Source organism: Myotis yumanensis, unplaced genomic scaffold (assembly GCF_028538775.1).
Source record: "Myotis yumanensis isolate MYYU_CA2020_CCGP unplaced genomic scaffold, mMyoYum1.0.hap1 SCAF_17, whole genome shotgun sequence".
Classification (NCBI taxonomy): Eukaryota; Metazoa; Chordata; class Mammalia; order Chiroptera; family Vespertilionidae; genus Myotis; species Myotis yumanensis.
Genome location: NW_027223768.1, coordinates 32529328 through 32540998, shown reverse-complemented (window position 1 = coordinate 32540998; position 11671 = coordinate 32529328).

Genomic DNA, 11671 nt, shown 5'->3' with positions numbered 1-11671 from the left:
AAAATATTTTCACCTCCTTTTAATATTATTGTAACAAATCTAATCTGTGCAGAGTTGTTTTAGCTTTTATGACCGTAAGAAATATTCCTGTGTGGGTTTGTGACTCAATTTCTGCAGAAAATCATGGATGTTTATAGTGACTCCCCTACCCTAGATTTACCCTATTCCTACAGTGGAGTGGCAGCCAGGACTAAACTTACCATAGTTCACTGTGGAGACTTTGACAGTTCTATTCACTGTCATCTGTAGGATGAAAGCTTTCATGTGTCTTCATAGCATAAATAGTTGTAAGAAGTCATGTAGGTGTCTTATTCAGATCCCCAGTTTGATTTCTTTTTATTTAGAGCTGTTATTTATGGATGTTAAACAGGGGGATTAAAAGCAACATTGCTCCACTCTCCTCTTGCGTTCTCTTAATTTACTAGCTTTGTAGTAAAGCTCAACGGTTAAACCTAAAGTTGCTGAGATAAATTGACTTTTAAGATGGTTTCTATTTCAGATTATTTTCATATTTGAATATGTTTACATGTGAGATTGATATAAGTATGACTATCATTTATGTTCTCTTGTCAAATACTTTCTCAATTACTGAAATACATAGGGAACCCAGTTCATGGTGCAAAAGGTTGTTTAATGACAGGGATGGAAGTTTATTTCAATTACAAGTTTCTTAAACTGGAAGAAATGGGAGCCCCTTTTATGGTTTATTTTCTGGAAAATGTGGTCTTCAAATCGGGTAAAGTACAATGCAGGGTGGATGAAGTTTGCTTGTGTCAATGTGTTCATTTCCAGTGTGCTTGATTTCAAATCAGAGTATGTTTCTAAGGGGGTCTCACCCTCTCTAACCTGTCCACTCTCACAGTCATGACTCCTGTTCCTCACATCTCAGAGCCTGACGTACATCCGGGCTTCCCCACTCCCAGCCCATCACGTGCCTCTCCTGCTTATAGGTGTTCAGTGACACCTACAGCAGAAGTCCAAGTTCCTCAGCATGATGCTTGAAGACTTTCTACAATTAAATCCCAAATTTTCTTCCCAAGGCTCCACTTTCTGCTGCATTTCTCTAAGTAACATAATGTTAGTCAAGCTGTACCATCTGCCCCGTGCTGCATTCCTGCTTTACTGGTGCCTGAGAGGCCTGTGGTCCTGTCAGATCCTGGGCATCTTCCAGGGCCAGCGCCTCATGCCCATTGGGTGAAGCTTTGCCCGATTTCTGCCCAGGTGTCCTATCACCCAGCTTGAGGCAACCACATCTGAGTATCTGTAGACACTGTCTGCTAGGAGACATCCTTCCACATGAGTTTAATGCGTGGGTATGGCTAAGAACTTACAATCCCAAGTCCAACAAGGAAATTAAAAAGTTTGATTTGGGTAACTGTTAAGATGTTTTCTTATTTATGCAAAAACCCTTACTCTTGGCATTAAATCAGGTTGCTGGAGCTCTGAGATCAGGCTCTGTGGGACTCAGCCATGGCTGCAATCACTGGCAGAGCTTCCACCCAGAATTCCCAACATAATGGATCTGCTCTGTGCCCTGGGCAGAGGGATGTTTTTAAAGCTCCCCAAGTGTTTCTAATATGCAGCTAAGGTCGAAAACCTCTGCATTAGTGACTCTCATCCACAGTCCATTTCTACATGGAAACTTACAAAGACAGAAAGTAAACGCTTATATTTCCTTAAGAAATTTGAGTTTCCATTCAATCAGCCTATGAAAGGAATCAGAAATGCCTAAGACTTGAATCAAGGAGTTATTGCCTGCCTAACCAAACAAGGTTATCTGTGGTTTAAAAATACGAGACACAATCTTTCTAACACCAACACTCAAAAAATTACCTTGATGATAAATAAAGCGTTTTATCAAATTTTATTTGGCGGTTACTTTTTATAATTTTATATTGGCATTAGAGTTACTGAGAGAACATTCAAGGTGATTAACAATACAAATCTTCTGCACAAATGCTAAAAAGACCTGGGAGAGGAGGAATTTTTATTTGCACTGTGAAAGTAGATTGTAGGTTTAAAGAAAATAGGTAACTTTGGTATTTAGTAATGTCTGACAGCTAGTATTGTACTCAGAATGAAGATTTCTACATGTTTTAAGAATTTGCATATGTGTACTCAAGAGCAGGATTAACCTGGTGTGCTGACACCCTGAAATCCTGCAAAATTGAATGAGTGTACCCATTTTTGTTCTAACCTACATTGTTTTCATCATTTCCAGTCTCATCCATGAAAGGTTACACTGATATGAAGCTGTCCTTTACAAAAAAACAAAACACAAAAACGTTTTTTATTGATTTTTTCACAGAGAAGAAAGGAGAGGGATAGGGAGATGGAAACATTGATAAGAGAGGAACATCACCATTGGCTGCCTCCTGCACACTCTCTATTGGGCATTGAGCCCTCCATCCCTGTATGTGCCCTGACCTGGAATCAATGCCGTGACTTCTTAGTTCCTGGGTGGACTCTCAACTGCTGAGACACACCACCCAGGCAAAGCTGTCCTTTTTGTAAATCATAGTACTGCTGCCCTCGTGTGGATGGTTAGAGCATTTGTCAATCCCTTCCTTAGCCTTTAAAATTGTCTTTATTCAGAGGTTTGTCATTACTTTCATTACTTTAAAATGTCACTTTGAATGTGGTATTAACAACTCTTTTCTGGTTTCCTTTTGTGAAATGCTATATAATAAAAGGGTAATATGCAAATTGACCCTAACAGCAGAACGACTGGGAATGACTGGTCACTATGACACACACTGACCACCAGGGGCAGACGCTCAATGCCGGAGCTGCCCCCTGGTGGTCAATGCGCTCCCACATGGGGGAGCTCTGCTCAGCCACAAGACAGGCTGATGGCTGCCAGTACAGAGGTGGTGGTGGGAGTCTCTCCCGCCTCCTCAGCAGCACTAAGGATGTCTGACTGTAGCTTAGGCCTGCTCCCTGCTGGCAAGTGGACATCCCCCTAGGGCTCTCGGGATGCCAGAGTGATGTCTGACTGCCAGCTTAAGCCTGATCCCCTGGAGAACGGGCCTAAGCCAGCAGTGGTCATCCCCCGAGGTGTCCCAGAGTGCAAGAGGGCATATGCTGGGCTGAGGGACCCCCCCCCCCCCCCACAGTGCACAAATTTTTGTGCACTGGGCCTCTAGTTAACATTATAAAAGGCTAAACTCTCCCTTATGAATACTGGGGTCTGTTGTCTGTGAAATATTTTTCCCTTTCTCTCATTTACATACCAGCAGAAAGTGAACAAATAGCTATGAATACAAGTCACATTGAGGAAGTTACCCACCCTGGATTCTGAATTCTAGATCAAGAAAACCTGCAGAGGGGTAGTAACACTCATGTTAGCAGGAGGAGCCAATTGTGGTTTAATTATTTAATGTAGCTTTAAAAAGTTGAATTATTGTGTATTGCAGTGGAAAGCCTTGCAGTGAATATCAGAAACAAGCAACAGCTCTGCTTATACTGGGATTAAGGTTAGGGCATGTGGCTTCAATTCTGTAACCTACTGATGTTTATTTTTATTTTTTATATATTTTTATTGATTTCAGAGAGAAAGTGAGAGGGGGAGAGAGGGATAGAAACATCAAAGATGAGAGACAATTATTGATCAGCTGGGAATTGAACACCTAGAAACTTCCTGGTTCATAGGTCAATGCTCAACCAATGAGACACAGCTGCAGGATGTAGTCTACTGATATTTAGATGAGCACTTATTTATGGTGTGCGGGAAATGATTGGTCATTGATCATCTACTACCACCTGAAATTTCGTGCACTGGGCCTCTACTGAGAGAATTTGGGTAAGATGCCATATTACTAGAGGCTTCTCACATTTTAGTGTGTGGGTGAAACACAAGTTGATCTTGATAAAATGCAGATTCTGATTCAAATGGGTCTCAGGTGGGGCCCTGTGTTTGCATTCCTGTGAGTCCCACATTCTGCAGTTTGTGGTAGGCTCCTGTATCATGGCCTCACAGATACCAGGGGACTAACACCTGGGACCTGTGATGTCACCTGCATGGCAAAAGGTGTTCAAAGATGAGACCTTGGATGGGGAAATTACCCCAGATTATCCAGGTGGGGCCTAAATGTAATTACAATCTCCTTCTAAGAGGAAGGCAGAGGGAGAAGTGACGACAGCACAAGGCGATGTGACCACTCAAGCAAAATGCTGCTGGGTGGAGGATGGAGGCAGGAGCCAAAAAACAAAGAATGCAGCTCCAGAAGCTGGAAAAGGCAAGGGGACTGAATCTCTCCCAGTCCCTACCAATACCTTGCTTTCCACCCAGTGAAACTGATTTCAGACTTATGACCTCCAGAACAAAAAGAATAAATGTGTGTTGCCTTGAGACACTGTGTGAATGTTTGTGTTCCTGCAACATTCCTGTGTTAAATCCTAACCTCTAAAGCAGTGGTTCTAAACCTTCTGGCCCTTTAAATACAGTTCCTCATGTTGTGACCCAACCATAAAATTATTTTCGTTGCTACTTCATAACTGTAATGTTGCTACTGTTATGAATCGTAATGTAAATATCTGATACTTGTAATGATTCATTACATTAGCATGTATACACTGCGTGATTTTAGGATGGTCTTAGGCGACCCCTGTGAAAGGGTCTTTCGACCGCCAAAGGGGTCGCGACCCACAGGTTGAGAACTGCTGCTCTAAAAGTATAGCATTAGGGGCCACAGGGAAGTTACTAGGTCAGAGGGCTCAGGCTTCATGAATGGGACTCTTGTCCCTACAAAAGAATCCCAAGAAAGTCCCTCAGCCCTCTGCCATGTGAACTTACAGCTACAAGGCCCTGTCCGTGAACCACAAAGCTGGCTCTCACTAGATGCCAACACTGCCAGGGCCTCGATCTTGGGCCTCCCAGCCTCCAGAACTGTGAGGAACTGAGGCTCACCGGTTACCCAGTCTGTGGTATTTTTTATAGTGACCCGAAGACACTGATTCGCCCAATCTGCTGTGATTTGTTACCGCAGCCACAGGAAAGGGGCCACCAATGCCTTTGAGAAGCAAAGCCACAGGCGAGTGGTCCTCAACCCAGGCTACACTTTAAAATCACTGGGATGAGTTTTAAAAACAGCAAAAAGCGATGCCCAGGTTCCACTGTTGGAAGAGTTAAGGCAGAACCTGTAAGGGTTGCAGCTAAGCATCACTCTGAAAGGCTCCTTGGCTGAATCTGATCAGAAAGTAGAATGAAGCTCTTACATTAGAATAAACATAAAATACAACTTTTCTTGTGTTTAAAATAAACAAACCTCTTAAGCTCCCCCAAATTATGGACACACTAGTGTTCCTAGTAACCCCCGAAACTATATGCCAGCTCCTCAGTGAGGCCTGGCCCAACACCCCAAGTCAAGAATTACCAGGTTGGAGATTCCACACAGGATACCGCCCTCTCTAGGGTTGAAGCACAGCCCTGGGGCCTAGGCTCCGCCTTGCAGGCCGCCATTGGCCCCGCCCTTCCTGACTTCACGGTCAGGGCCACGCCCACTCGACATAAAGCCCTGGACACTTTATGAGCCTGGGGATTGTTGCGTCTGGTACCTGCACTCAAAAAGCAAATACTCACTGTCCCTCGGGTTTCTCCGCTGATATTTGGGAACATGAGGGCCTCTTATGAGCCGCTCAGAACATCTTCCCGCTGCCTGGAGAGTCCCTTTTCTTGGGGCAACCTTGGGATCCTAGTGCTGGCCCTAGAGCTCCTGCTACCCACATGCTCAGGTAGGGAAGGGAAAGGGTGTCAGCCCTGGAGGGAAACTAGAGCAGGTAGGGGAGCTGGTCTACAGGAGCGGAGGGCGAAGGGAACTTTGCTTGGTGTGTGGGGGAGGAGGCTCAGGGCTTGTGGACCCAGATGATGCGGGTTTAGGGTAGAAGCCTTAGCCACAGATCCTCCTGGTTGTGCTGTGGGGGACCCAGAAGTGAGGGGGGACTCAGAGGGCCCCCGGGGAGGGTTGTTAGGTGGTAGGCACAGAGCCTTGCAGAGCCCTGGGTGCAGTCAGTGTTTGCTGGGGGCCAAGCTGTGTCCCTAGCAAAAGCCTGCAGGTGTTTGAGGACTGAGCTAATCAAGATGTCAGAGATTAACCAAAGAACATGTATGCATATATGCAAAACCCATGGACACGGACAATAGTGTGGGGAAAGCCAGGAGTGGGGCGGGGCTGAATGGATGAGGGTAAAGGGGTGGGGAAATGGGGGACATCTGTAATACGGTCAACAATTAACGAAAGGAGATGGGAAGCCCTGCCCAGGTGTGAAGGTGCGGGCCTGCTCCTCAGTGCCCAGTGTGTGGGGGTGTTGTTTGGGCCAGTGCTGGGCCCCTGGGGAGGCTTTGCCCTGTGTCCCCTGGGCTTAGTGAAGCCTTGATGAGTGAGGTGCTGCGCCCCACTGGGTTGGGCTGGGGGAGCCCAGGCCGGGTGTTACCAGGCATATGCTTTACAGAAGGGTCCAGGCCAGAGGTGCAGGGTGTGGGGCAAGGAAGCTCACTGCTTGCTTTGTATGGGGTTTGGGGAGCATGTGTTACCCAGAGAGCCCTTAAGTGAGAGCGAGCTCCCGGGCCTGGGATCTAGAAGGATTGGGAAGGGCATGCAGTGCCTTTTGTACAAAAAGGTAACAGGCTGCTTGTTGCCCCCAAACCATATTGGTATTGCTCTCCAGCCTGTTGCTTGTTTTAAGCCTGGAGACACAGTCCTAATCCCATCCAGTATAGATAATACCCTATGCTATTCCCAGATGTCATGTGTGCAGTCTTTTTCTTTTTTTATCAGCTTGGGTCCCATTTGAGGGGACCTTAGAAGCAACCTGGTAGCCAAACCTAGTGAGAAATGAGTCATAAGAAATGAACAATAAGTAACATCAATAGGTTTTCCCCCTATAGCTGATAAACTGAAGCTGAAGGCCATCCACTACCTTTGACTCATGTTACACAGAATGCAATCAATACATATATACATACATATATATGTGTGTGTGTATATATATATATATATATACACACACATATATATATGCTCACTGTATAAAATGTATGTGATCAAAGGACAACCATTGAATATTAAGGTGTATTTCCAACTGTCATTATATGCATGTGTGTTTCTATACCCAAGTGATTTTTAGGATGCTATTATATAGAGATGGTATGCTATATTCTTTCCTTAGGAGAATTCATTCAATAAAGATTTGCCTTGTATATGCCAGGCCCTGTGCTGGTTCTGGGGACACACTGGTGACCAATAACAAGCCATTCCTATTTTCATGATCCTTATTTCACTTTTTGTCTGCTCCACATGAACACACATGAACATAAACAGCATGTGGTCATTATAGAAACAAGTATGGAGGTTCATCAAAAAGTTAAGAATAGAGATTACATATGGACCAGCAATCCTTCTTCAGGGTATCTACCCCCAAAATTTGAAAACACTTATCTAGATATATGGGAGCTGATGTTCATTGCAGCATTATTCACAATAGCTAAGACATGGAAACAACCTAAGTGTCCTTCAATGGGTGATTGGATAAAGAAAAAGAGGTATATATCCTATATAATAAAGAGCAAATATGCTAATTAGACCGAACAGCAGAATGATCGAACCTATGACCTTCTGGATGAAGCCAAGGCTGCAAGTGCCGAAGCAGTCAGGGCTGCGAGGGCCAAGCCCCTTGAATGAATTTCGTGCATTAGGCCTCTAGTCTATAATAATAAAAGCATAATATGCAAATTGACAGAACTGCTGAACAGCAGAAGGACTATCAGAGGACCACGCTAGGACAGGCACTGGTGCCCGGCCAGCAAAGGCACGTGTGATGCTATTGATCGGGGAGGCTCAGCCATTGCCCCATGATCACCACACAAAGGCAGGTCCAGGCCATGGGCCAGCCCAGCAGGGTGATCAAGGAGGAAGGAGGGGTTGTGGCAGATGCAGGCAGTGCCAGGCCAAGGCAGGTACAGGCAAGGAAAGGTCTGGCTGCCAGCAGTTGGGGGAAGTCCAGGTGCCAGCAGCCAGAGGGAAGCCTGGGTCCTGGGTGCGGGAGGCCAGAGGGTAGCCTGGGGTGCTGGCAGCCGGGAGAAGGAAGCCCAACCCTTGCATAAATTTTGTGCATGGGGACTCTAGTATACCATGGAATACTACTCAGCTATAAAATGATTAAATACTGCCATTTGCAACTTGAGAGGATTATGCTGAGGAAGTCAGCCAGAAAAGGACAAAAGCCGTGGTTTCACTCATGTGGGATATAAACCAAAAAGCAACAAATGGAAAAAGCAAGGAAACAGAACAACTCACCAATGGTGGTTACCAGAAGGAAGGGGTGGTGGGGAAGAGAATAAAGGGAGGTGAAGGAAGGAGACTACACTTCACAGTAGAGTATACACATGTCCTATTATAACGTTGTGAAACCTGAAATTTACAAATACTATTAACCAATGTAACCCCATATATTTAACTTAAAAAGAGTCAAATATTTTTTTTGTTATTTGATAGTAATATATATGTGTGTGTGTGTGTGTGTGTGTGTGTGTGTGTGTGTGTATATATATATATATATATATATATATATATATATATATATATTTTAAAGTTTACATCAATCTGACATAAGACCAATCCATGGCATAAGAAAAGAGATGTTTCTCAGGGATCGGCATAGACCTAGCTCCTTTCTTAGATCCTTAATCTTATAGGAGGGACCTCTGCTTGCTTTTAGCCCTTCAGGACTTTACTTGCTGTGTCTCCATCACATTATTTCACATACTAATTCTATCAGATCTGTTAGATTTTCAAGCCTACAGATAATTAAAAGGAAGGGGAATGGCTAAAGTAGAAATGATACTATTCCAGGAAGAAAAAAACTACCAAAAAATCTAGAAACAAAAAATTCTAACAGCATAGCAATATAGTAACACAGCTTAAACAGCTACCTCAGAGAACTTCTGTGGCCAAGCATGATCCATTCATCAGTGAAAGAAGAATAAATTATATTGAAAGCAATGTTAAAGTTATAAATGTTGACATTTAATTGATACCTATTCACTTATAAAATGCTCAGTTCACTGATATGGAACATATGACGTGAAGTCTTACATTTTAAAACAGTTTATCCCACCTTTAATTTGACCTATGAAATCCATGGTGCTTATTTAAGAGTCAGCACTTACCATAGCATGTCTTGAGCACGCAGGGGGCACAGAGTGTAGTAGGAAAAGAAGGCTTATGGTCCCTGACCTCTAGGAACGTGCCTCCTGAGAGGAGACTGAGCCTGAAGTGACAAGTCATCTTCATCTTTTAGAAAAGCCATGTCTACAGCCAGCAGAAGCCCTAAGTGGCAAAGTAGCCCACGTTAACGGAACTACCGATTGGTTCACATTCTCACCATGTTTGTAATGAGGGCTAAGGTGCTCCTTAGAGGAATGAGGTGAATGTTGCTAGTTCCATTTTTGGTTTGGTGCTCTTCGTGCGTTTCAAACTGTGGAAGAGTACTCTGATGGAGGGCGCTATACTATAGAATTCTTCTCAGGGGGGAGGTGAGTGTGGAATAAACTCAGAAAAAAAATGGGAAGGGCACATATCTATAAATAAATTTCTAAACCAAAAACATTGGTGCTCTCTCTTCAATTTACTGTTGAAAGAATATTCAGGTTAATCCCAAATAAATCAAAGCTTATAAAATGTTATTTAAAGCAAGCACAGCTCATCATCTGGTAAAAGCCTGGCACAGTCACTTAAAATCTCTCCAAGGGCCTTCCAATTATCCTGTACAACCTGCCTGCTGCCAGGCCATAATCTGTGGCTGGTGGAAAAGAAAATACTTACTTTCATGTTCTTATTCTCTCAGGCCAAAGTTTCTGTCCTCAGCCACCGAAATTCCAAAGTATGAAAACCAAGTTAGATTTTGGAGGCCCTGTCATTGCTGGGTTCCCAGTAGAATATGAGTGTCTCCGCGGATACAAGCCTAAGGTTACAATGCAAATAATCATGACTTATTGTCAGTCTGATGGCTCATATAAGCCTGCTCTACAGGAGGGTTGTACAAGTAAGTACACAAAATTTTTATTTTTATTGTTCTAAAGATTTTCATACATTTTAGACTGCATATTCTACTATTACCACGATGGTTTTCTCAAGATGGGTATAGATTTTAGGTAGCAAGTTATTTTTTTCAGGCTTTGAAGTTCTCCAGGAAATTTTTAATTTGGCCATTCATTCTCTGGGTAAATGTGAATCTTAACCAGTTAACTACCAAGCATCCAAAACGAAAACCATCCCCACAAAGCATGATATTTTGAATTTAATTTAAAAAATTAATTTGCATTGAATACTATAAAAATAAATATATTACTCACAATTCGGGTGTTCTTGAATATTTTCAGCTGAAAATTCTCATGAAAAATGATGTTAAAGTTGGTCAGGGCTACCACATAGGGAAATCAGTTTTTTTTCTTTATAGACGCATGTGGCACAGGGGGAAGGTCCGCAACTTGCGTCTACAGACACGTATGGCGTACAGTGGGTTACATTTGGCCATTAGCGACAACATGGATGGAGCTTGAGAATATTATGTTAAGGGAAATAAGTCAGTGAAAATAAGTTAAGGACCAGATGTATGTAAAACTTGAACTCATAGACACAGACAACAGTTTGGTGCTTACCAAAGGGAAGGGTGGGTGGTGGCAGGGGTAGTAATGAGTAAAGGGGACCAAGTATACGTGGAAGATGACTTGACTTTGGGTGGTGGGCACACACCCAATTAAAATATACAGATCATGTGTCATAGGTGTGTACACTTGAAACCTATATAAAGCTTATTAACCAATGTCACCCCAAGAAATGCAATAACAATAAATAAGAAAGTATTTCCATCAGTTTAATAGCACAACGTAAAATTTTTATTTTGATTCAAATCTATTATGACATTGGTATAAAACAACATATTTGAACATTTTTTTTAGTTATGTCATGTCCAAAGTTAACAGACCCTGCACACGGCAATGTAGTCTACGATAATGCAACTACCACATTTGACTCACAAGTTCATTATGAATGTGATGAGCGGTAAGTAAGTTGCTCCTTGGAGGAATAAGGTAAACATTGCGGGTTCCAGTTTTGGTTTGGTTCTCTTCTTAAGCTTCTCCATAATGTTGATTTCGTCTTTGCTTTCCATGGAACAGGTTGTACCTACAGCCAATCAACCCTTTGTTTTTTTATGGAGACTGAAAAGATGTGCAATGAATAGAAAGATATTTAACTTGAAGGAAAGCAAAATTGTATCATATGATAAGTAACAATTAGCCTATCATAGTCGTTGAAAATGTAGTAATGATGGTGACATGGTCCTAAATTAAATTACAACAGGCAGGAGGGTGGGAAACAGAGACAGTGAGTTCATCAGTTAACCAAAGCCAAAGGCAGAAACTAATGAAATGTGTGTTGAAACTTTGAATGAACTTCCGGAGGTACTTTAGATTCGTGCTAATATAAGAGCTAGTAGTGTAGCTGTTTTTCAATAAGGCCTAGCTGACCACCAGACTTCACCGCATCCTGCTTCCACAGGAACTTTTCAGACTGTCCAGCAAACTGTCCAAAAGCAGCAAACACTTCTTCCTCCCATCTATGCACCTATCCCAGAACTAGCCCCACTTACCCTTCTTCTGCCCCCTTATCTA